Raw genomic sequence first — 22055 nt, 5'->3', positions numbered from 1 at the left:
AGCAGCCTCTGTGGTAGGCTCACTGAAGAATATCCACGCCAGACATTGGAGTGGAGAGAGAGAGAGAGAGTTTGAATGCACTATTACTTTACGTTTGTTATTTAGTTGTTTCTATTTGTTGACCTGCCAAAATGCTTGGATTCAAGGGTCCAGCTATTGTTAATTACTCAGACCTTTGTACAAATATACTGTATACCACTGTTCAATAATACCCACAATGAATGGCTACCCCCTATCCCTAGAAAACCACATATGGAAAACCTTGATCAGATTTTATACTTGACCAAAAGAGTACTGGTACACCTATATCAACATTAGTAGCCTCAGCCTACTGTACAGTATTTTCCTCCCCGTTGAGGGTAACTATAGAGACGTCTCAGATGCTTATATGACGAAGACGGTCCCCCTGCACAGAGCCAATGAACAGTGTGAATATGGCGTCTGGTTACTCCCAGTCCGCCACAGCTAGACGGGAGAAGGGAGGGGACTGGAGAAGGAAAACGCTCATAAGCAGTAATGGTTACTGGGCTTCGCCGAACAAACTGGGGATTGACAGGCAAACCCGCCACGACTGTTTAAAATTATTATTATTTTTCAACGCAGGCTTTTGTTGCTTTTAACCACATGATCTTTAACGGATATATCTATATTTTTTGATCGAATACGTTGTCGTGAGGACATTAACCTGTTGCATCCTTTCCGACAGTCTCGCGGCAGCGGTCAACTTTAAGATGTTCTATTGTGGATGCGATGACGTTTTGTTTCGTCTTTTTGCGCTTCTGTAGGATAGTCGGACTGCGAACATTTTTCCTTCAAGCTCTTTAGTGTCATACATCGCTCGGTAAGTTGACTATTTTGTATCTATTTTTCCAGAGGTTGAGCTTTCTTTATGAAGTTTATTTAGCATAAAAGTTTATGGACGTGCAAAGCTGCTAGCACTACTCAGCCTATCACTCGCTGTTCACAACCGACACGGTGCTAGTGTTCTAGCTTTGTTATCATGGGGTTAAAGCCAACCTTTTTTCAGACAGGAATGTGCGGAAACACCCATTTAAAAAAAATAGTCTGTTACTTTTCGTTACTTGTCTTTTAATGGTTACATAGTTGCTGCGTTTTTAGTAGAAACTTGACCTATGTGGTTTGAACGTAGCATGGAATGTGTGTTGCAACAATGTTGCAAAGGAAGGTATCGCTCGAGGAAAAATGCTGTAGCACGAGATGCCACAGGATGGAACAAAACAAAAACCCAGTATCAGCGCTCTGAAGTAGCCAGCTGAATCAACTGCAACATTGCCCTGTGTACATTTGTTACAATGTTTCAACTTTAATCTAAAAGGTCTAATGCATAATATTAATCATCATTCCAAATAAAAGGCTCACAGTTGCATTTAGAAGCCAGTATTGAAATCCACCAAGGGTCATTTTGGCGGTTCTGTCAGATTGTAGGTTACATATAGGCCTGTATCATCTAAAAACCTTTGGAATCCTCATGGGGACTACAGCTAGATAATCTAACTCGTGTTCAATTAGATTACTAATGCATCATGACTCAATATAGAATTTCAGCTGTTCCTTGAATCTCACTTAACTTTCAGATTTTAAATAGAGAATCATCCACCTATCTAGTCTTGGTTCCTTGGTTGACAACATTGCATAAAGCCTAATGCAGTTCTCCCCTCCCCCAATCCATAACTAGAAGATGTTTGTAAAGTCAACACTCAGGTTTAGGACTTTATTTATTTATTTTTATTTCACCTTTATTTAACCAGGTAGGCTAGTTGAGAACAAGTTCTCATTTGCAACTGCGACCTGGCCAAGATAAAGCAAAGCAGTTCGACACAAACAACAACACAGAGTTACACATGGAATAAACAAAACATACAGTCAATAATACAGTAGAACAAAACAAAACAAAAAGTCTATATACAGTGAGTGCAAATGAGGTAAGTTAAGGAAATAAATAGGCCATGGTGGCCATGTAATTACAATATAGCAATTAAACACTGGAATGGTAGACTGACAGAGGATGAATGAACAATTTGTCCCATATAACAAAAGTTATTTTGGGTGGGTTTGGCCATGCAGCAACTAATGAGCAAAGTCCCAGTTTTAACAAGGAACAGTTTGATTTGGAAGGTGTTACTTTGCTGTCTCCTTGATCACTGGTAGGCTAAAAGGCAGTATTTATGTTTGAGTTATAATGCTATGGGGAAAACCAACATGTTTCACTAGTTAGTTAGTACATGGTATACATTGTGTGTAGATATCTATCTTATCTATCTCTCATCCAACTAAATGTTTACTTTCAGGCTCCTTTCTTGACAATGCAACAACAATAAGAAATACAAAAACATAAGAATAGGAACGTTGAGTCTTGGGTAAGGTTGCAACATTCCAGAAACTTTCTGGGAACTTTACCCAGATTTTTCTGAATTCCCGGTTGAAGTCAGGGATGTCAGAAATCCCGGAATCAGGAGTGAACTGGGGGGGGGGTGTGTGTGTGGTTTAGTAAAAAACCATGAGCTGCATGTCAGTGTCTCCATGGAAATGCTGTGATGAGCAGGAATGGGCGGATGAGGTGAAGACCAATAGAGTGCTGAGAGGGATGGAGAGGGAGGGGGCGAAAGGGGGAGAGAGAGAGATGACTGAAGGGCTTAGTAATGATGGACCTGCTTTATGTCTAGCTGCCTGTCATCAAAACATCAACAACAGGACCGGATGTTTTCCCCCACATTTAAAGGAGAATGAGTGACAGAACGAAAGCCGTTGCTCTGTCACCTGACCAGGAAAGGCGTTGCTCTGTCGCCTGACCAGGAAAGGCGTTGCTCTGTTGCCTGACCAGGAAAGGCGTTGCTCTGTCGCCTGACCTGGAAAGGCGTTGCTCTTTCACCTGACCAGGAAAGGGGTTGCTCTGTCACCTGACCAGGAAAGGGGTTGCTCTGTCACCTGACCAGGAAAGGCGTTGCTCTTTCCTCACGAAACTAGAACAAAACAGGACCATGAATTTTCACAATTGACTCTATAGAGGGGTCCTTTGGAGGAAGGAATGTTGACATATGTTTGACATTTGTATCTTAAATCATAACTGAGATAATAAATTAAAGTTGGAACATTTGTGACATTTTGCCTTTACCCTGCTTCCCTTTTTAAGACGCCATAATGTTCCATCTGTAAGTGCTACAAAGCAAAAACTAAAATAAACACAAATTCATACTTAGTCAAATATCCATATCATTCAAAAATGATATTGTGATATGCAGCTGTCGATAATATATATTTTTCCTTCTCCCCCTATCACTATTTCAGTTGCTCCCCCCCCCCCTTCTGATCCAAATGGTTTTATCAGCTCTGACCCAACCTCAGCTCCAACGTATGGAGAAAATGAACCAACAGCTTGTTTTCAGATCTCTGAATCGTTATGCTGTTGGAAACTAAGCCTGCGTAACATTTTCAGATCTCTGAATCGTTATGCTGTTGGAAACTAAGCCTGCGTAACATTTTCAGATCTCTGAATCGTTATGCTGTTGGAAACTAAGCCTGCGTAACATTTTCAGATCTGTGAATCGTTATGCTGTTGGAAACTAAGCCTGCGTAACATTTTCAGATCTCTGAATCATTATGCTGTTGGATACTAAGCCTGCGTAACATTTTCAGATCTCTGAATCATTATGCTGTTGGAAACTAAGCCTGCGTAACATTTTCAGATCTCTGAATCGTTATGCTGTTGGAAACTAAGCCTGCGTAACATTTTCAGATCTCTGAATCGTTATGCTGTTGGAAACTAAGCCTGCGTAACATTTTCAGATCTGTGAATCGTTATGCTGTTGGAAACTAAGCCTGCGTAACATTTTCAGATCTGTGAATCGTTATGCTGTTGGAAACTAAGCCTGCGTAACATTTTCAGATCTCTGAATCGTTATGCTGTTGGAAACTAAGCCTGCGTAACATTTTCAGATCTCTGAATCGTTATGCTGTTGGAAACTAAGCCTGCGTAACATTTTCAGATCTCTGAATCGTTATGCTGTTGGAAACTAAGCCTGCGTAACATTTTCAGATCTCTGAATCGTTATGCTATTGGAAACTAAGCCTGCGTAACATTTTCAGATCTCTGAATCGTTATGCTGTTGGAAACTAAGCCTGCGTAACATTTCAGATCTCTGAATCGTTATGCTGTTGGAAACTAAGCCTGCGTAACATTTTCAGATCTCTGAATCGTTATGCTGTTGGAAACTAAGCCTGCGTAACATTTTCAGATCTCTGAATCGTTATGCTGTTGGAAACTAAGCCTGCGTAACATTTTCAGATCTGTGAATCGTTATGCTGTTGGAAACTAAGCCTGCGTAACATTTTCAGATCTCTGAATCATTATGCTGTTGGAAACTAAGCCTGCGTAACATTTTCAGATCTCTGAATCGTTATGCTGTTGGAAACTAAGCCTGCGTAACATTTTCAGATCTGTGAATCGTTATGCTGTTGGAAACTAAGCCTGCGTAACATTTTCAGATCTCTGAATCATTATGCTGTTGGAAACTAAGCCTGCGTAACATTTTCAGATCTCTGAATCATTATGCTGTTGGAAACTAAGCCTGCGTAACATTTTCAGATCTCTGAATCATTATGCTGTTGGAAACTAAGCCTGCGTAACATTTTCAGATCTCTGAATCATTATGCTGTTGGAAACTAAGCCTGCGTAACATTTTCAGATCTCTGAATCATTATGCTGTTGGAAACTAAGCCTGCGTAACATTTTCAGATCTCTGAATCATTATGCTGTTGGAAACTAAGCCTGCGTAACATTTTCAGATCTCTGAATCGTTATGCTGTTGGAAACTAAGCCTGCGTAACATTTTCAGATCTCTGAATCGTTATGCTGTTGGAAACTAAGCCTGCGTAACATTTTCAGATCTCTGAATCGTTATGCTGTTGGAAACTAAGCCTGCGTAACATTTTCAGATCTCTGAATCGTTATGCTGTTGGAAACTAAGCCTGCGTAACATTTTCAGATCTCTGAATCGTTATGCTGTTGGAAACTAAGCCTGCGTAACATTTTCAGATCTCTGAATCGTTATGCTGTTGGAAACTAAGCCTGCGTAACATTTTCAGATCTCTGAATCGTTATGCTGTTGGAAACTAAGCCTGCGTAACATTTTCAGATCTCTGAATCGTTATGCTGTTGGAAACTAAGCCTGCGTAACATTTTCAGATCTGTGAATCGTTATGCTGTTGGAAACTAAGCCTGCGTAACATTTTCAGATCTGTGAATCGTTATGCTGTTGGAAACTAAGCCTGCGTAACATTTTCAGATCTCTGAATCATTATGCTGTTGGAAACTAAGCCTGCGTAACATTTTCAGATCTCTGAATCATTATGCTGTTGGAAACTAAGCCTGCGTAACATTTTCAGCTTTTTTTTTTTGATTGCTTCAAAAGTTGTCCATTATTACTCGTGAGGTTTGAGGGATTTCTGTGAAGTTCGGGAAAGGAAGGTGTGTGTGTTTTTGCAGTCTCCTTTTAAAAAAAAAAAAAAATCTCTGTTAGGCCTAAAAGGCATGAGAAAAATGGCAGTAAATCTGAGGCAATTTATGTTATCTGTCTGATTCAGTCTTATTCACCCACTTGAAAAATGTAATTTTACAGAGTGGGTTGTTTTTTTCATGGTGAGTAACTGCATCAGTCAGACCAGCGAGAGGGAAAAACACTACAGCACCACAGAGTAGGGCTACGTCCCACATGCCACCCTATTCCTTATGTAGTGCACTACTTTTGACCAGGGTCCATAGCGCTCTTCTCAAAAATAGTGCACTAGTCACTCTTACCTACACGTACATATTACCTTGACTAACCTGTGCCCCCAGCACATTGACTCTGTACCTATACCCCCTGTATAAAGCCTTGTCACTGTTACTCTTTAATTAACCTAACTAACCTGTGTCCCCAGCACACTGACTCTGTACCTGTACCCCCTGTATAAAGCCTTGTCACTGTTACTCTTTAATTAACCTAACTAACCTGTGCCCCCAGCACATTGACTCTGTACCTGTACCCCCTGTATAAAGCCTTGTCACTGTTACTCTTTAATTAACCTAACTAACCTGTGCCCCCAGCACATGGACTCTGTACCTGTACCCCCTGTATAAAGCCTTGTCACTGTTACTCTTTAATTAACCTAACTAACCTGTGTCCCCAGCACATGGACTCTGTACCTGTACCCCCTGTATAAAGCCTTGTCACTGTTACTCTTTAATTAACCTAACTAACCTGTGCCCCCAGCACATTGACTCTGTACCTGTACCCCCTGTATAAAGCCTCGTCACTGTTGCTCTTTAATTAACCTAACTAACCTGTGTCCCCAGCACATTGACTCTGTACCTGTACCCCCTGTATAAAGCCTCGTCACTGTTACTCTTTAATTAACCTAACTAACCTGTGTCCCCAGCACATGGACTCTGTACCTGTACCCCCTGTATAAAGCCTTGTCACTGTTGCTCTTTAATTAACCTAACTAACCTGTGTCCCCAGCACACTGACTCTGTACCTGTACCCCCTGTATAAAGCCTTGTCACTGTTACTCTTTAATTAACCTAACTAACCTGTGCCCCCAGCACATTGACTCTGTACCTGTACCCCCTGTATAAAGCCTCGTCACTGTTGCTCTTTAATTAACCTAACTAACCTGTGCCCCCAGCACATTGACTCTGTACCTGTACCCCCTGTATAAAGCCTCGTCACTGTTGCTCTTTAATTAACCTAACTAACCTGTGTCCCCAGCACATGGACTCTGTACCTGTACCCCCTGTATAAAGCCTTGTCACTGTTACTCTTTAATTAACCTAACTAACCTGTGCCCCCAGCACATTGACTCTGTACATGTACCCCCTGTATAAAGCCTCGTCACTGTTACTCTTTAATTAACCTAACTAACCTGTGCCCCCAGCACATTGACTCTGTACCTGTACCCCCTTAAAGCCTTATCACTGTTGCTCTTTAATTAACCTAACTAACCTGTGCCCCCAGCACATGGACTCTGTACCTGTACCCCCTTAAAGCCTTATCACTGTTGCTCTTTAATTAACCTAACTAACCTGTGCCCCCAGCACATGGACTCTGTACCTGTACCCCCTTAAAGCCTTATCACCGTTGCTCTTTAATTAACCTAACTAACCTGTGCCCCCAGCACATGGACTCTGTACCTGTACCCCCTTAAAGCCTTATCACTGTTACTCTTTAATTAACCTAACTAACCTGTGCCCCCAGCACATGGACTCTGTACCTGTACCCCCTTAAAGCCTTATCACTGTTGCTCTTTAATTAACCTAACTAACCTGTGCCCCCAGCACATGGACTCTGTACCTGTACCCCCTGTATAAAGCCTTGTCACTGTTACTCTTTAATTAACCTAACTAACCTGTGTCCCCAGCACATGGACTCTGTACCTGTACCCCCTTAAAGCCTTATCACTGTTGCTCTTTAATTAACCTAACTAACCTGTGCCCCCAGCACATGGACTCTGTACCTGTACCCCCTGTATAAAGCCTTGTCACTGTTACTCTTTAATTAACCTAACTAACCTGTGCCCCCAGCACATGGACTCTGTACCTGTACCCCCTGTATAAAGCCTTGTCACTGTTACTCTTTAATTAACCTAACTAACCTGTGCCCCCAGCACATGGACTCTGTACCTGTACCCCCTTAAAGCCTTATCACTGTTGCTCTTTAATTAACCTAACTAACCTGTGCCCCCAGCACATGGACTCTGTACCTGTACCCCCCGTATAAAGCCTTGTCACTGTTACTCTTTAATTAACCTAACTAACCTGTGCCCCCAGCACATGGACTCTGTACCTGTACCCCCCGTATAAAGCCTTATCACTGTTGCTCTTTAATTAACCTAACTAACCTGTGCCCCCAGCACATGGACTCTGTACCTGTACCCCCTGTATAAAGCCTTGTCACTGTTACTCTTTAATTATTAGTGCTTTTTCTATTGTCTGTTTTTATTTTTTCAGTATATTTTAGTAAATACTTTAACACTTCTTAAAACTGCATTGTTGTTTAAGTGCTTGTTAGTAAGCCTTTCACTGTAAGGTTTACACCTGTTGTATTGTGCGAATGTGACAAATATAATGTTGATATAGGGTGCCGTTTGGGACAACCAAAGACCAGGGACTCTTAAAATCCTTCTTGTGACTGTTACTCTGTATTCCATAGTAGTCTTAGTTCATATCCTTAATGTGACTGTTACTCTGTATTCCATAGTAGTCTTAGTTCATATCCTTAATGTGACTGTTACTCTGTATACCATAGTAGTCTTAGTTCATATCCTTAATGTGACTGTTACTCTGTATACCATAGTAGTCTTAGTTCATATCCTTAATGTGACTGTTACTCTGTATACCATAGTAGTCTTAGTTCATATCCTTAATGTGACTGTTACTCTGTATACCATAGTAGTCTTAGTTCATATCCTTAATGTGACTGTTACTCTGTATACCATAGTAGTCTTAGTTCATATCCTTAATGTGACTGTTACTCTGTATACCATAGTAGTCTTAGTTCATATCCTTAATGTGACTGTTACTCTGTATACCATAGTAGTCTTAGTTCATATCCTTAATGTGACTGTTACTCTGTATACCATAGTAGTCTTAGTTCATATCCTTAATGTGACTGTTACCCTGTATACCATAGTAGTCTTAGTTCACATCCTTAATGTGACACTAACCAGGTTTCCATCCACAGTTTTTATGTGAGTAAAGTCCTAACATGTTAAGAATAAACCGTGACAGCTGTGATGGAAACAGTTCGGTTCAAGTTTATAAATGTCGTGACGTACACTAAGGCGAGGTACACTAAGGCGAGGTACACTAAGGCGAGGTACACTAAGACGTTTTTTAGCAAATAGATGGATGCAGTTCAATGCTTGATTTAATATAATTCACCAATACATTTTCTTGGTAGTCCAAAAAATATTGCTATCATTGTTTGCTGCCTCCACCTATTCGGGATGCATTGTTTTATGGGCGACTAAGGCTGGAATTGTCAATATAATCAAACTAGCAAGGGCAATGATCACAAGTCTGTCATAAGGGGGGGGGGGGGGGGGGGGAATAGGCTAGCGTGCCTGTCGAACCCAAAGCCTGTGGGTCAACTAGGACAACCAAGCGAGTCAACAGTTCAGCCATCTACTTTATGAAATTACATTTACCAATGACAGCACATCAGGCTTTAACTTCAATTTCTCTGAAATGTGTTTGTCCCGTTTTACACCGCGCAGTGGAGGGAACGTGTAGTTCTACAGACACACGCCACAGCCCTAGCTAAGCTACTAAAATGTTGCAGTCTGGCTTTGGTTTTTAAAGCTTCATAATGAATAACCCCAAAAAACTAAACCTGCAACAAAACACCATGCAGAGGACAAGCAAGTAGAGGCCTGTTACAGCAACGTTACAGCAGTATAACATGTAGTAGGCCTGTTACAGCAACGTTACAGCAGTATAACATGTAGTAGGCCTGTTACAGCAACGTTACAGCAGTATAACATGTAGTAGGCCTGTTACAGCAACGTTACAGCAGTATAACATGTAGTAGGCCTGTTACAGCAACGTTACAGCAGTAGAACATGTAGTAGGCCTGTTACAGCAACGTTACAGCAGTATAACATGTAGTAGGCCTGTTACAGCAACGTTACAGCAGTATAACATGTAGTAGGCCTGTTACAGCAACGTTACAGCAGTAGAACATGTAGTAGGCCTGTTACAGCAACGTTACAGCAGTATAACATGTAGTAGGCCTGTTACAGCAACGTTACAGCAGTATAACATGTAGTAGGCCTGTTACAGCAACGTTACAGCAGTATAACATGTAGTAGGCCTGTTACAGCAGTAGAACATGTAGTAGGCCTGTTAGAGCAGTAGAACATGTAGTAGGCCTGTTACAGCAACGTTACAGCAGTATAACATGTAGTAGGCCTGTTACAGCAACGTTACAGCAGTAGAACATGTAGTAGGCCTGTTACAGCAACGTTACAGCAGTAGAACATGTAGTAGGCCTGTTACAGCAACGTTACAGCAGTATAACATGTAGTAGGCCTGTTACAGCAACGTTACAGCAGTATAACATGTAGTAGGCCTGTTACAGCAACGTTACAGCAGTAGAACATGTAGTAGGCCTGTTAGAGCAGTAGAACATGTAGTAGGCCTGTTACAGCAACGTTAGAGCAGTAGAACATGTAGTAGGCCTGTTACAGCAGTAGAACATGTAGTAGGCCTGTTAGAGCAGTAGAACATGTAGTAGGCCTGTTACAGCAACGTTACAGCAGTATAACATGTAGTAGGCCTGTTACAGCAACGTTACAGCAGTAGAACATGTAGTAGGCCTGTTACAGCAACGTTAGAGCAGTAGAACATGTAGTAGGCCTTTTACAGCAACATTAGAGCAGTATAACATGTAGTAGGCCTTTTACAGCAACATTAGAGCAGTTTAACATGTAGTAGGCCTTTTACAGCAACATTAGAGCAGTATAACATGTAGTAGGCCTGTTACAGCAGTAGAACATGTAGTAGGCCTGTTACAGCAGTAGAACATGTAGTAGGCCTTTTACAGCAACATTAGAGCAGTATAACATGTAGTAGGCCTGTTACAGCAACGTTACAGCAGTATAACATGTAGTAGGCCTTTTACAGCAACATTAGAGCAGTATAACATGTAGTAGGCCTGTTACAGCAACGTTACAGCAGTATAACATGTAGTAGGCCTGTTAGAGCAGTAGAACATGTAGTAGGCCTGTTACAGCAACGTTAGAGCAGTAGAATATGTAGTAGGCCTTTTACAGCAACATTAGAGCAGTATAACATGTAGTAGGCCTGTTACAGCAACGTTACAGCAGTATAACATGTAGTAGGCCTGTTACAGCAACGTTACAGCAGTATAACATGTAGTAGGCCTGTTAGAGCAGTAGAACATGTAGTAGGCCTGTTACAGCAACGTTACAGCAGTAGAACATGTAGTAGGCCTGTTACAGCAACGTTACAGCAGTATAACATGTAGTAGGCCTGTTACAGCAACGTTACAGCAGTATAACATGTAGTAGGCCTGTTACAGCAACGTTACAGCAGTAGAACATGTAGTAGGCCTGTTACAGCAGTAGAACATGTAGTAGGCCTGTTAGAGCAGTAGAACATGTAGTAGGCCTGTTACAGCAACGTTACAGCAGTAGAACATGTAGTAGGCCTGTTACAGCAACGTTACAGCAGTAGAACATGTAGTAGGCCTGTTACAGCAACGTTAGAGCAGTAGAACATGTAGTAGGCCTGTTACAGCAACGTTAGAGCAGTATAACATGTAGTAGGCCTGTTACAGCAGTAGAACGTGTAGTAGGCCTGTTACAGCAGTAGAACATGTAGTAGGCCTGTTACAGCAACGTTAGAGCAGTAGAACATGTAGTAGGCCTGTTACAGCAACGTTAGAGCAGTATAACATGTAGTAGGCCTGTTACAGCAGTAGAACGTGTAGTAGGCCTGTTACAGCAGTAGAACGTGTAGTAGGCCTGTTACAGCAGTAGAACATGTAGTAGGCCTGTTACAGCAGTAGAACATGTAGTATTCCTGTTACAGCAGTAGAACATGTAGTAGGCCTGTTACAGCAGTAGAACATGTAGTAGGCCTGTTACAGCAACGTTACAGCAGTAGAACATGTAGTAGGCCTGTTACAGCAACGTTACAGCAGTAGAACATGTAGTAGGCCTGTTAGAGCAGTATGACATGTAGTAGGCCTGTTAGAGCAGTAGAACATGTAGTAGGCCTGTTAGAGCAACATTAGAGCAGTAGAACATGTAGTAGGCCTGTTACAGCAGTAGAACATGTAGTAGGCCTGTTAGAGCAGTAGAACATGTAGTAGGCCTGTTAGAGCAGTAGAACATGTAGTAGGCCTGTTAGAGCAGTAGAACATGTAGTAGGCCTGTTAGAGCAGTAGAACATGTAGTATTCCTGTTAGAGCAGTAGAACATGTAGTATTCCTGTTAGAGCAGTAGAACATGTAGTATTCCTGTTAGAGCAGTAGAACATGTAGTAGGCCTGTTACAGCAACGTTACAGCAGTAGAACATGTAGTAGGCCTGTTAGAGCAGTATGACATGTAGTAGGCCTGTTAGAGCAGTAGAACATGTAGTAGGCCTGTTAGAGCAACATTAGAGCAGTAGAACATGTAGTAGGCCTGTTACAGCAGTAGAACATGTAGTAGGCCTGTTAGAGCAGTAGAACATGTAGTAGGCCTGTTAGAGCAGTAGAACATGTAGTAGGCCTGTTAGAGCAGTAGAACATGTAGTAGGCCTGTTAGAGCAGTAGAACATGTAGTATTCCTGTTAGAGCAGTAGAACATGTAGTAGGCCTGTTAGAGCAGTAGAACATGTAGTAGGCCTGTTAGAGCAGTATAACATGTAGTAGGCCTGTTAGAGCAACATTAGAGCAGTAGAACATGTAGTAGGCCTGTTAGAGCAGTAGAACATGTAGTATTCCTGTTAGAGCAGTATAACATGTAGTAGGCCTGTTAGAGCAACATTAGAGCAGTAGAACATGTAGTAGGCCTGGTAGAACATGTAGTAGGCCTGTTACAGCAGTAGAACATGTAGTAGGCCTGTTACAGCAGTAGAACATGTAGTAGGCCTGTTACAGCAGTAGAACATGTAGTAGGCCTGTTAGAGCAGTAGAACATGTAGTATTCCTGTTAGAGCAGTAGAACATGTAGTATTCCTGTTAGAGCAGTAGAACATGTAGTATTCCTGTTAGAGCAGTAGAACATGTAGTATTCCTGTTAGAGCAGTAGAACATGTAGTATTCCTGTTAGAGCAGTAGAACATGTAGTATTCCTGTTAGAGCAGTAGAACATGTAGTATTCCTGTTAGAGCAGTATAACATGTAGTAGGCCTGTTAGAGCAACATTAGAGCAGTAGAACATGTAGTAGGCCTGGTAGAACATGTAGTAGGCCTGTTACAGCAGTAGAACATGTAGTAGGCCTGTTACAGCAGTAGAACATGTAGTAGGCCTGTTAGAGCAGTAGAACATGTAGTATTCCTGTTAGAGCAGTAGAACATGTAGTATTCCTGTTAGAGCAGTAGAACATGTAGTATTCCTGTTAGAGCAGTAGAACATGTAGTATTCCTGTTAGAGCAGTAGAACATGTAGTATTCCTGTTAGAGCAGTAGAACATGTAGTAGGCCTGTTACAGCAACATTAGAGCAGTAGAACATGTAGTAGGCCTGTTACAGCAGTAGAACATGTAGTATTCCTGTTAGAGCAGTAGAACATGTAGTATTCCTGTTAGAGCAGTAGAACATGTAGTATTCCTGTTAGAGCAGTAGAACATGTAGTAGGCCTGTTAGAGCAGTAGAACATGTAGTAGGCCTGTTACAGCAACATTAGAGCAGTAGAACATGTAGTAGGCCTGTTACAGCAGTAGAACATGTAGTATTCCTGTTAGAGCAGTAGAACATGTAGTATTCCTGTTAGAGCAGTAGAACATGTAGTATTCCTGTTAGAGCAGTAGAACATGTAGTATTCCTGTTAGAGCAGTAGAACATGTAGTATTCCTGTTAGAGCAGTAGAACATGTAGTATTCCTGTTAGAGCAGTAGAACATGTAGTATTCCTGTTAGAGCAGTAGAACATGTAGTATTCCTGTTAGAGCAGTAGAACATGTAGTAGGCCTGTTACAGCAACATTAGAGCAGTAGAACATGTAGTAGGCCTGTTACAGCAGTAGAACATGTAGTATTCCTGTTAGAGCAGTAGAACATGTAGTATTCCTGTTAGAGCAGTAGAACATGTAGTATTCCTGTTAGAGCAGTAGAACATGTAGTAGGCCTGTTAGAGCAGTAGAACATGTAGTAGGCCTGTTACAGCAACATTAGAGCAGTAGAACATGTAGTAGGCCTGTTACAGCAGTAGAACATGTAGTGGGCCTGTTACAGCAGTAGAACATGTAGTAGGCCTGTTAGAGCAGTAGAACATGTAGTAGGCCTGTTACAGCAGTAGAACATGTAGTAGGCCTGTTAGAGCAGTAGAACATGTAGTAGGCCTGTTACAGCAACATTAGAGCAGTAGAACATGTAGTAGGCCTGTTAGAGCAGTAGAACATGTAGTAGGCCTGTTACAGCAGTAGAACATGTAGTAGGCCTGTTAGAGCAGTAGAACATGTAGTAGGCCTGTTAGAGCAGTAGAACATGTAGTAGGCCTGTTACAGCAACATTAGAGCAGTAGAACATGTAGTAGGCCTGTTAGAGCAGTAGAACATGTAGTAGGCCTGTTAGAGCAGTAGAACATGTAGTAGGCCTGTTACAGCAGTAGAACATGTAGTAGGCCTGTTAGAGCAGTAGAACATGTAGTAGGCCTGTTACAGCAATATTAGAGCAGTAGAACATGTAGTAGGCCTGTTAGAGCAGTACAACATGTAGTAGGCCTGTTACAGCAGTAGAACATGTAGTAGGCCTGTTAGAGCAGTAGAACATGTAGTAGGCCTGTTACAGCAATATTAGAGCAGTAGAACATGTAGTAGGCCTGTTAGAGCAGTAGAACATGTAGTAGGCCTGTTACAGCAGTAGAACATGTAGTAGGCCTGTTAGAGCAGTAGAACATGTAGTAGGCCTGTTAGAGCAGTAGAACATGTAGTAGGCCTGTTACAGCAACATTAGAGCAGTAGAACATGTAGTAGGCCTGTTAGAGCAGTAGAACATGTAGTAGGTCTGTTACAGCAGTAGAACATGTAGTAGGCCTGTTAGAGCAGTAGAACATGTAGTAGGCCTGTTAGAGCAGTAGAACATGTAGTAGGCCTGTTAGAGCAGTAGAACATGTAGTAGGCCTGTTAGAGCAGTAGAACATGTAGTAGGCCTGTTAGAGCAGTAGAACATGTAGTAGGCCTGTTAGAGCAGTAGAACATGTAGTAGGCCTGTTAGAGCAGTAGAACATGTAGTAGGCCTGTTACAGCAGTAGAACATGTAGTAGGCCTGTTAGAGCAGTAGAACATGTAGTAGGCCTGTTAGAGCAACATTAGAGCAGTAGAACATGTAGTAGGCCTGTTACAGCAGTAGAACATGTAGTAGGCCTGTTAGAGCAGTAGAACATGTAGTAGGCCTGTTAGAGCAGTAGAACATGTAGTAGGCCTGTTAGAGCAGTAGAACATGTAGTAGGCCTGTTACAGCAACATTAGAGCAGTAGAACATGTAGTAGGCCTGTTAGAGCAGTAGAACATGTAGTAGGCCTGTTAGAGCAGTAGAACATGTAGTAGGCCTGTTAGAGCAGTAGAACATGTAGTAGGCCTGTTAGAGCAGTAGAACATGTAGTAGGCCTGTTAGAGCAGTAGAACATGTAGTAGGCCTGTTAGAGCAGTAGAACATGTAGTAGGCCTGTTACAGCAACATTAGAGCAGTAGAACATGTAGTAGGCCTGTTAGAGCAGTAGAACATGTAGTAGGCCTGTTAGAGCAGTAGAACATGTAGTAGGCCTGTTAGAGCAGTAGAACATGTAGTAGGCCTGTTAGAGCAGTAGAACATGTAGTAGGCCTGTTAGAGCAGTAGAACATGTAGTAGGCCTGTTAGAGCAGTAGAACATGTAGTAGGCCTGTTAGAGCAGTAGAACATGTAGTAGGCCTGTTAGAGCAGTAGAACATGTAGTAGGCCTGTTACAGCAGTAGAACATGTAGTAGGCCTGTTAGAGCAGTAGAACATGTAGTATTCCTGTTAGAGCAGTAGAACATGTAGTAGGCCTGTTAGAGCAGTAGAACATGTAGTAGGCCTGTTAGAGCAGTAGAACATGTAGTATTCCTGTTAGAGCAGTAGAACATGTAGTAGGCCTGTTAGAGCAGTAGAACATGTAGTAGGCCTGTTAGAGCAGTAGAACATGTAGTATTCCTGTTAGAGCAGTAGAACATGTAGTAGGCCTGTTAGAGCAGTAGAACATGTAGTATTCCTGTTAGAGCAGTAGAACATGTAGTAGGCCTGTTAGAGCAGTAGAACATGTAGTAGGCCTGTTAGAGCAGTAGAACATGTAGTAGGCCTGTTAGAGCAGTAGAACATGTAGTAGGACTGTTAGAGCAGTAGAACATGTAGTAGGCCTGTTAGAGCAGTAGAACATGTAGTAGGCCTGTTAGAGCAGTAGAACATGTAGTAGGCCTGTTAGAGCAGTAGAACATGTAGTAGGCCTGTTAGAGCAGTAGAACATGTAGTAGGCCTGTTAGAGCAGTAGAACATGTAGTAGGCCTGTTAGAGCAGTAGAACATGTAGTAGGCCTGTTAGAGCAGTAGAACATGTAGTAGGCCTGGTAGAGCAGTAGAACATGTAGTAGGCCTGGTAGAACATGTAGTAGGCCTGTTAGAGCAGTAGAACATGTAGTAGGCCTGGTAGAACATGTAGTAGGCCTGTTACAGCAACATTAGAGCAGTAGTCTAGGCTGGCTACTTAACTACAGGACATTACAGGACCATCCAGCAATGCTGCATTCAACTGCACTGGTGATCCATGCTGTGCAAAAACACGAAAAACATGTTTCAACTTATAGCTGCATTTAATTTTTTTTTTTTTTTTTTAAGTTATTAAATACTTTTTGATTCGTCACAGCATATTATGCACATCTGCAAGCATAGCAGCAAAGGCTGGATAAATATTATTTTTTGTTTTAATTTTAAAATGCTATATACAGCATCCTGTAGACATTTATAAAGGGACATGTTTTTTTCTTATAAAACCATGGCCAGTTTGGGTCGCAGTTGCTCGTGTAAAATTAAAAACAAAAAAATGTTTTTTCTCTCCACTGATTTATTCCCCTCATTGTTTTTCACTGCCTACAGCTAGAGATGCAGGTGTCATTTGGTTAGCTAGCAAAAAATGTGAATTGCTTTGCTAGCTATTCTGAACATGAATGACTGTTGTCCAAAATTAACATATCTGTTGTCAGTCAAATGTATTTGTGAGGCAGGCAAGTTCCCTTTCAGTTGTCAAAACGTGGGTTGGGACAAGCGTGCATTGGCAGGCAAACTGCAGAAGGACGAGCAGGCTACTGTTCCCCATCGTTTATCAGTGCATTTGACGCGCCAACTAGCTGAAAAAGTTTGATAACATTTATCTAGCGTTGCCTCGTTAGATTTTAGCGCATCTCACTCTGGCTAGCATTAGTTGTTGATCTTGTTGTTGATGTGCGTACGCTCTCTCCACCAGTTGCCCATCTTTTCATGGTGTTTTATCAATAGGACTGTAAAGTTCCCAAATGTAAGGACTCCCGTGGAATTAGCAGAAATCCATTCAGGTGTGGCTTTTGGCAAGTGAATGATGGCAGGCCCGTGCGGCAAATGATATAGGCCCAATGAAGCTCTGCTTGGCTATATATAGCCCACCGGTCTGTGTCGACGCCGGTCCTGGACAGGACACGTGTTTTTATTAGGTTTTATTTACTGCAGTGTCTACTCATTGTCCAAACGCACAGCTGTTTTCCCACTCGATATTGCTACAGAATTTTTTCAAAAGTTTGGACACAAGGGTTTCTCTTTCTCTTTATTTTTTACTATTTTCTACATTGTAGAATAATAGTGAAGACGTCAAAACTATGAAATAACACACATGGAATCATGTACTAGTCAAACAAGTTAAACAAATCAAAATATATTTTAGAATCTTCCAAGTAGCCACCCGTTGCCTTGGCAGCTTTGTCCAGTATTGTATGTTGTTCCCAAAACACTCTATAGGAATTTGTGAAAATGACTTGAGTGCACGCTTGTCACAAATGTAACAAAAAGAAAGGTGTTGTTCATCCTGGGGGTGTATATGAACAGATTTGAATACATTTTCATGTTTCTAAAATGCTGTCCGTTGCACTTTTTAAAGCAAAAAGTGTGTTTTGTGTGCACTGCGTCATCACGCACTCGTTTTGATCTGCAACAGTTTGGTGGAAACGCACCATTGGAAACACCACTGGTGGGAAAAGGTGATTTCTTTTTCTTTGTGGATTTTAGAATATACAACCTAACTTGTGACCATGTATAGCACCTTCTTGTGACTGTGACATAGTAGTCTTAGTTTGTTCCTCTTTCTAAATGTAGTGTGGGAAATAACTTGGAATAAAACAAACCAACCCCCTTTTGGAAAGAGAAAATGACTCTCACTCACACCCTCTTTCTCTCCTTTTGCTCTCTTGCTCTTTTTCACTCTCGTACAGTTTCTTTCTCGCCTTCTCTCTTTTTAATTTCTCTCTCACGCACTTTCTTTTTATCTCTCGCCCGCCAGCTCTCTCTCTCTCTCTCTTTCCTCTCTTCTCTCTCTTCTCTCTCTTCTCTCTCTTCTCTCTCTTCTCTCTCTTCTCTCTCTTCTCTCTCTTCTCTCTCTTCTCTCTCTTCTCTCTCTTCTCTCTCTTCTCTCTCTTCTCTCTCTCTTCTCTCTCTCTTCTCTCTCTCTTCTCTCTCTCTTCTCTCTCTCCTCTCTTCTCTCTTCTCTCTCTTCTCTCTCTAGGGCCTGCCCTCCATAGCAGCCTCTGTCAGGATAAAAACATTCCACTGTTAGGTCTCTGTTGAAATAACAAGAACGCTAAACAATTGGGCCAAGGTCTTCTCCGTGCTACTCACTCTCACCCATTCTGTCGTGTTTTTTTTAATGAGTACCGTTATGGGTTGTAACCCACTTTCCCTTTGGTCCTGGATCCATCCCATTGACCAAAGTATTTTAACTTGCATTCTTGCATAAATATGTATTACTATCCCTACATGCCAGTCATCAACTCTACCGTACTGATCCACTTACCATCCATTAGAATAATTGTGTCCTCATTTGCACCCATTTGGCTGATTTGTAGATTGTGATGCTTATTCTTAGCTTTTTGTTTTTCTTCTGCGTTTTGACCAGCGTGGATTGCGTTAGATAAGCTTCAGGATTTGGCAGAGGTTTCTGCAAAACCGATCCATCCCAGCGTGTAATATTCACGACAGAATCTATGTTTTTAGAGCTTTATTTGGTGGTGGTGGTGGTGAGCAGCAACTGGTTTCTTCCTGGGGCGTTCATCTATACAGATATAGGATAAACACTACAACCCATAACTGATGTAGCCCTGTTACATCAGCATTACAGCAACAGGCTGTAAACCCCACAGACGGTCTGACTCCACATTTCAATTGAAATGTGACGCACACCTATTTAGGTACTAATGGTTTTTGCTTAGTTAAATGTAATCCCTTTAAAACCCGACTCTTCCTATACTTCACTTGCATCACATCGCAATGGGATTCAGAGGATTTAAACATACTTTATCGCTCCAGCCTAGCAGCTGGGGTTTATCACACTGTATGCATCCCAAATGAAACCCTATCCCCTATATAGTGCACTACTTTAGACCAGAGCCCTATGGAACCCTATTCCCTATATATAGTGCACTACTTTAGACCAGAGCCCTATGGAACCCTATTCCCTATATAGTGCACTACTTTAGACCAGAGCCCTATGGAACCCTATTCCCTATATAGTGCACTACTTTAGACCAGAGCCCTATGGAACCCTATTCCCTATATATAGTGCACTACTTTAGACCAGAGCCCTATGGAACCCTATTCCCTATATAGTGCACTACTTTTGACTAGGGCACTAGTCTATGGCACTATGGGGATAGGGTGCCATTGGAGAGAGTGACAACGATGAAAAAAGTTTAGTGGAAAGAAGGCATCAAACAACTATTTCTTTATTAGTGGGACTTACATTGAGCTGGATGTATCATTTGTAGAAAGTGACTTTTTGGACCTGAATGCCAAAACAGTCAAGAGGTAAAGGTGCTGAAAGTTGAGGCCCTGCCTGTGAGACATTAGAAACATCAATCACTGGAAAAGATAAACGGTGTGAGATTGCTAACATTTTTAAAAGTTTACACACAAGGTTGTCAAACTATTTTTTTAAATAATTTCTTACGTTTTAAAATACAAATGTTGACATTTTTTCACAACAAGAAAAATGCTACCGATTTTTTTTTTTTTTTTTTTTTTTTTTTTTTTTTTTTTTTTTTTTAGTCTAGTAAATTCCTCACCAAATACATGTTTATTATGTTGTAGTGTAAACCCTACTTTACATCTGAGATGTTTGTTGTGCCCAACGTTGGTTCAGTCATAACGTTCTTTTGAATACAGGGTGGGTGATAGGTATTCCCATTCAAGTTATTCTCTGATGTGTGGCCCTCCAACCATCTTTATGGTACCATTTTTTAAAAGTTAAAATGTCAATTTTATTATATTTCTCAGCCAAAACATATGTTTTAAATCATACTGTCAATCCTGCATAGAAAACCTATTGAAATAAAGATCATGGAATGGACATGAACGTATTTTAAATTGCCATTTGACAGGTTGGGTGGACCAGCGGGCTGTCTCATCAACAGCACAAATCCAGAATTGTGTTTAGCAAACCATAACTCTCTATGCACAAGGACTACTTTAAACAATGTACGCTGGACATTTTACAATAACATTTACTGGAAGAACTGTGCATATGCAAAGTTTGGGTAACAAGAATTTCGGTAAAACCTCCCTCCGTTTTTATATCCACGTTTTCCAAAAAAATAACTCTTAAATATCTGCTCCGACTTAAGATTCAACGATGTATGCAGAAAGAATAGGGTGTCAGCTATGACGTGACACAAATCTACTGGTTATTGAACTACAGTAAGTGAAATGGATTTACACCTGGTAACTAACTACCTTTCTGTAACGGAATTATCATGGGACCCTGATGCATAGGAAATGAATAATAATGGAAATTAATATCATGATCTTCATGGTGATGTATCCTAAATAGGTACACAAAAGGTTATTAAATATCTTCCTTTTGCTTATTTGGGTGTTATTTTTAGACACTAGTATATGCTTCTATTTTTTATGAGCTCTGCCCTCAAAAAATACAAAATTTGGTTGTTCTGGACCGGATAAAGTCTGTACCAATCAAAGATGTCTGTTTCATAAGTTTGTACAGCACAGTAAAGTACACTATATTATAGTGTACTCAACTGTAGAGTTCTCTACTGTGTAATGAACTCTACTGTAAGATATACTTTATTGTCCATTTACATAAAACTACTTTTTTTTTGTTGTGGTGTCAGCACACAAATACGCAACACTATTACATACAGTACTGAAAACGTGAAAGTCACAGAGTTACATGTTCACGTACTGTATTCAAAGCCTGCAGCCTACTGTCCCACTGGTCCAGCAGCTCGATGGCTGATGGAACAACTTACCCTGGCTCCTATTCTTAACATTGGGCAACATTTTGTGCGGGGGGGTTCTCTGATGTGCTTCACCTTGCCCGTTAATCATAGACACTCTGAATCCCCACTCCCACACTGCAAACTCAGCACAAACTGTTCTCCATTTTGGGAATACATTTGTTTTCAGCACTTTTATTTCCATGACTGATCAAAACTTGTTTTCTCGTGTCTCCATCTTGTCCCTCTGCAGCAGACATATGGTGAGCAATGTTTGGAACATCGAATCGCAATAAAATCACAGTATCAAATCCCATATACAGTGGGGAGAACAAGTATTTGATACACTGCCGAATTTGCATGTTTTCCTACTTACAAAGCACGTAGAGGTCTAATTTTTTTCTCATAGGATCACTTCCACTGTGAGAGATGGAATCTAAAACATAAATCCAGAAAATAACATTGTATGATTTTTAAGTAATACATTTGCATTTTATTGCATGACATAAGTATTTGATACATCAGAAAAGCAGAACTTAATATTTGGTACAGAAACCTTTGTTTGCCTTTACAGAGATCATATGTTTCCTGTAGGCCTTGAAATACATCCACAAGTACACCTCCAATTGACTCATTATGTCAATTAGCCTATCAGGAGCTTCTAAAGCCATGACATCATTTTCTGGAATTTTCCAAGCTGTTTAAATTCACAGTCAACTTAGTGTATATAAACTTCTGACCCACTGGAATTGTGAAACAGTGAAAAAATCTGCCTGTAAACAATTGTTGGAAAAATTACTTGTCATGCACAAAGTAGATGTCCTAACTGACTTGCCAAAACTATAGATT

General features: G+C 41.1%; 1 protein-coding gene across 3 annotated transcripts in view; it reads left to right on the top strand.

Annotated features, from left to right (window-relative positions):
- The first annotated feature begins 481 nt into the window (after nucleotides 1-481).
- The window catches only part of ptpn13 (protein tyrosine phosphatase non-receptor type 13), a 169121-nt gene continuing 147547 nt past the window's right edge, over nucleotides 482-22055 (top strand). For 2 of the 3 annotated variants that reach the window (XM_036936815.1, XM_036936814.1), the window contains exon 1: nucleotides 482-841. The gene's annotated coding sequence lies outside the window, so the exon portion shown is untranslated. The remainder of the gene's footprint in view (nucleotides 842-22055) is intronic. The other variant, XM_036936816.1, reaches the window with a different exon arrangement.

The sequence above is a fragment of the Oncorhynchus mykiss genome, chromosome 12, assembly GCF_013265735.2.
Source record: "Oncorhynchus mykiss isolate Arlee chromosome 12, USDA_OmykA_1.1, whole genome shotgun sequence".
NCBI classification, from domain to species: domain Eukaryota; kingdom Metazoa; phylum Chordata; class Actinopteri; order Salmoniformes; family Salmonidae; genus Oncorhynchus; species Oncorhynchus mykiss.
Note: the sequence above shows the minus strand (reverse complement) of the source record. Positions and strands in the feature narration are given on the sequence as shown.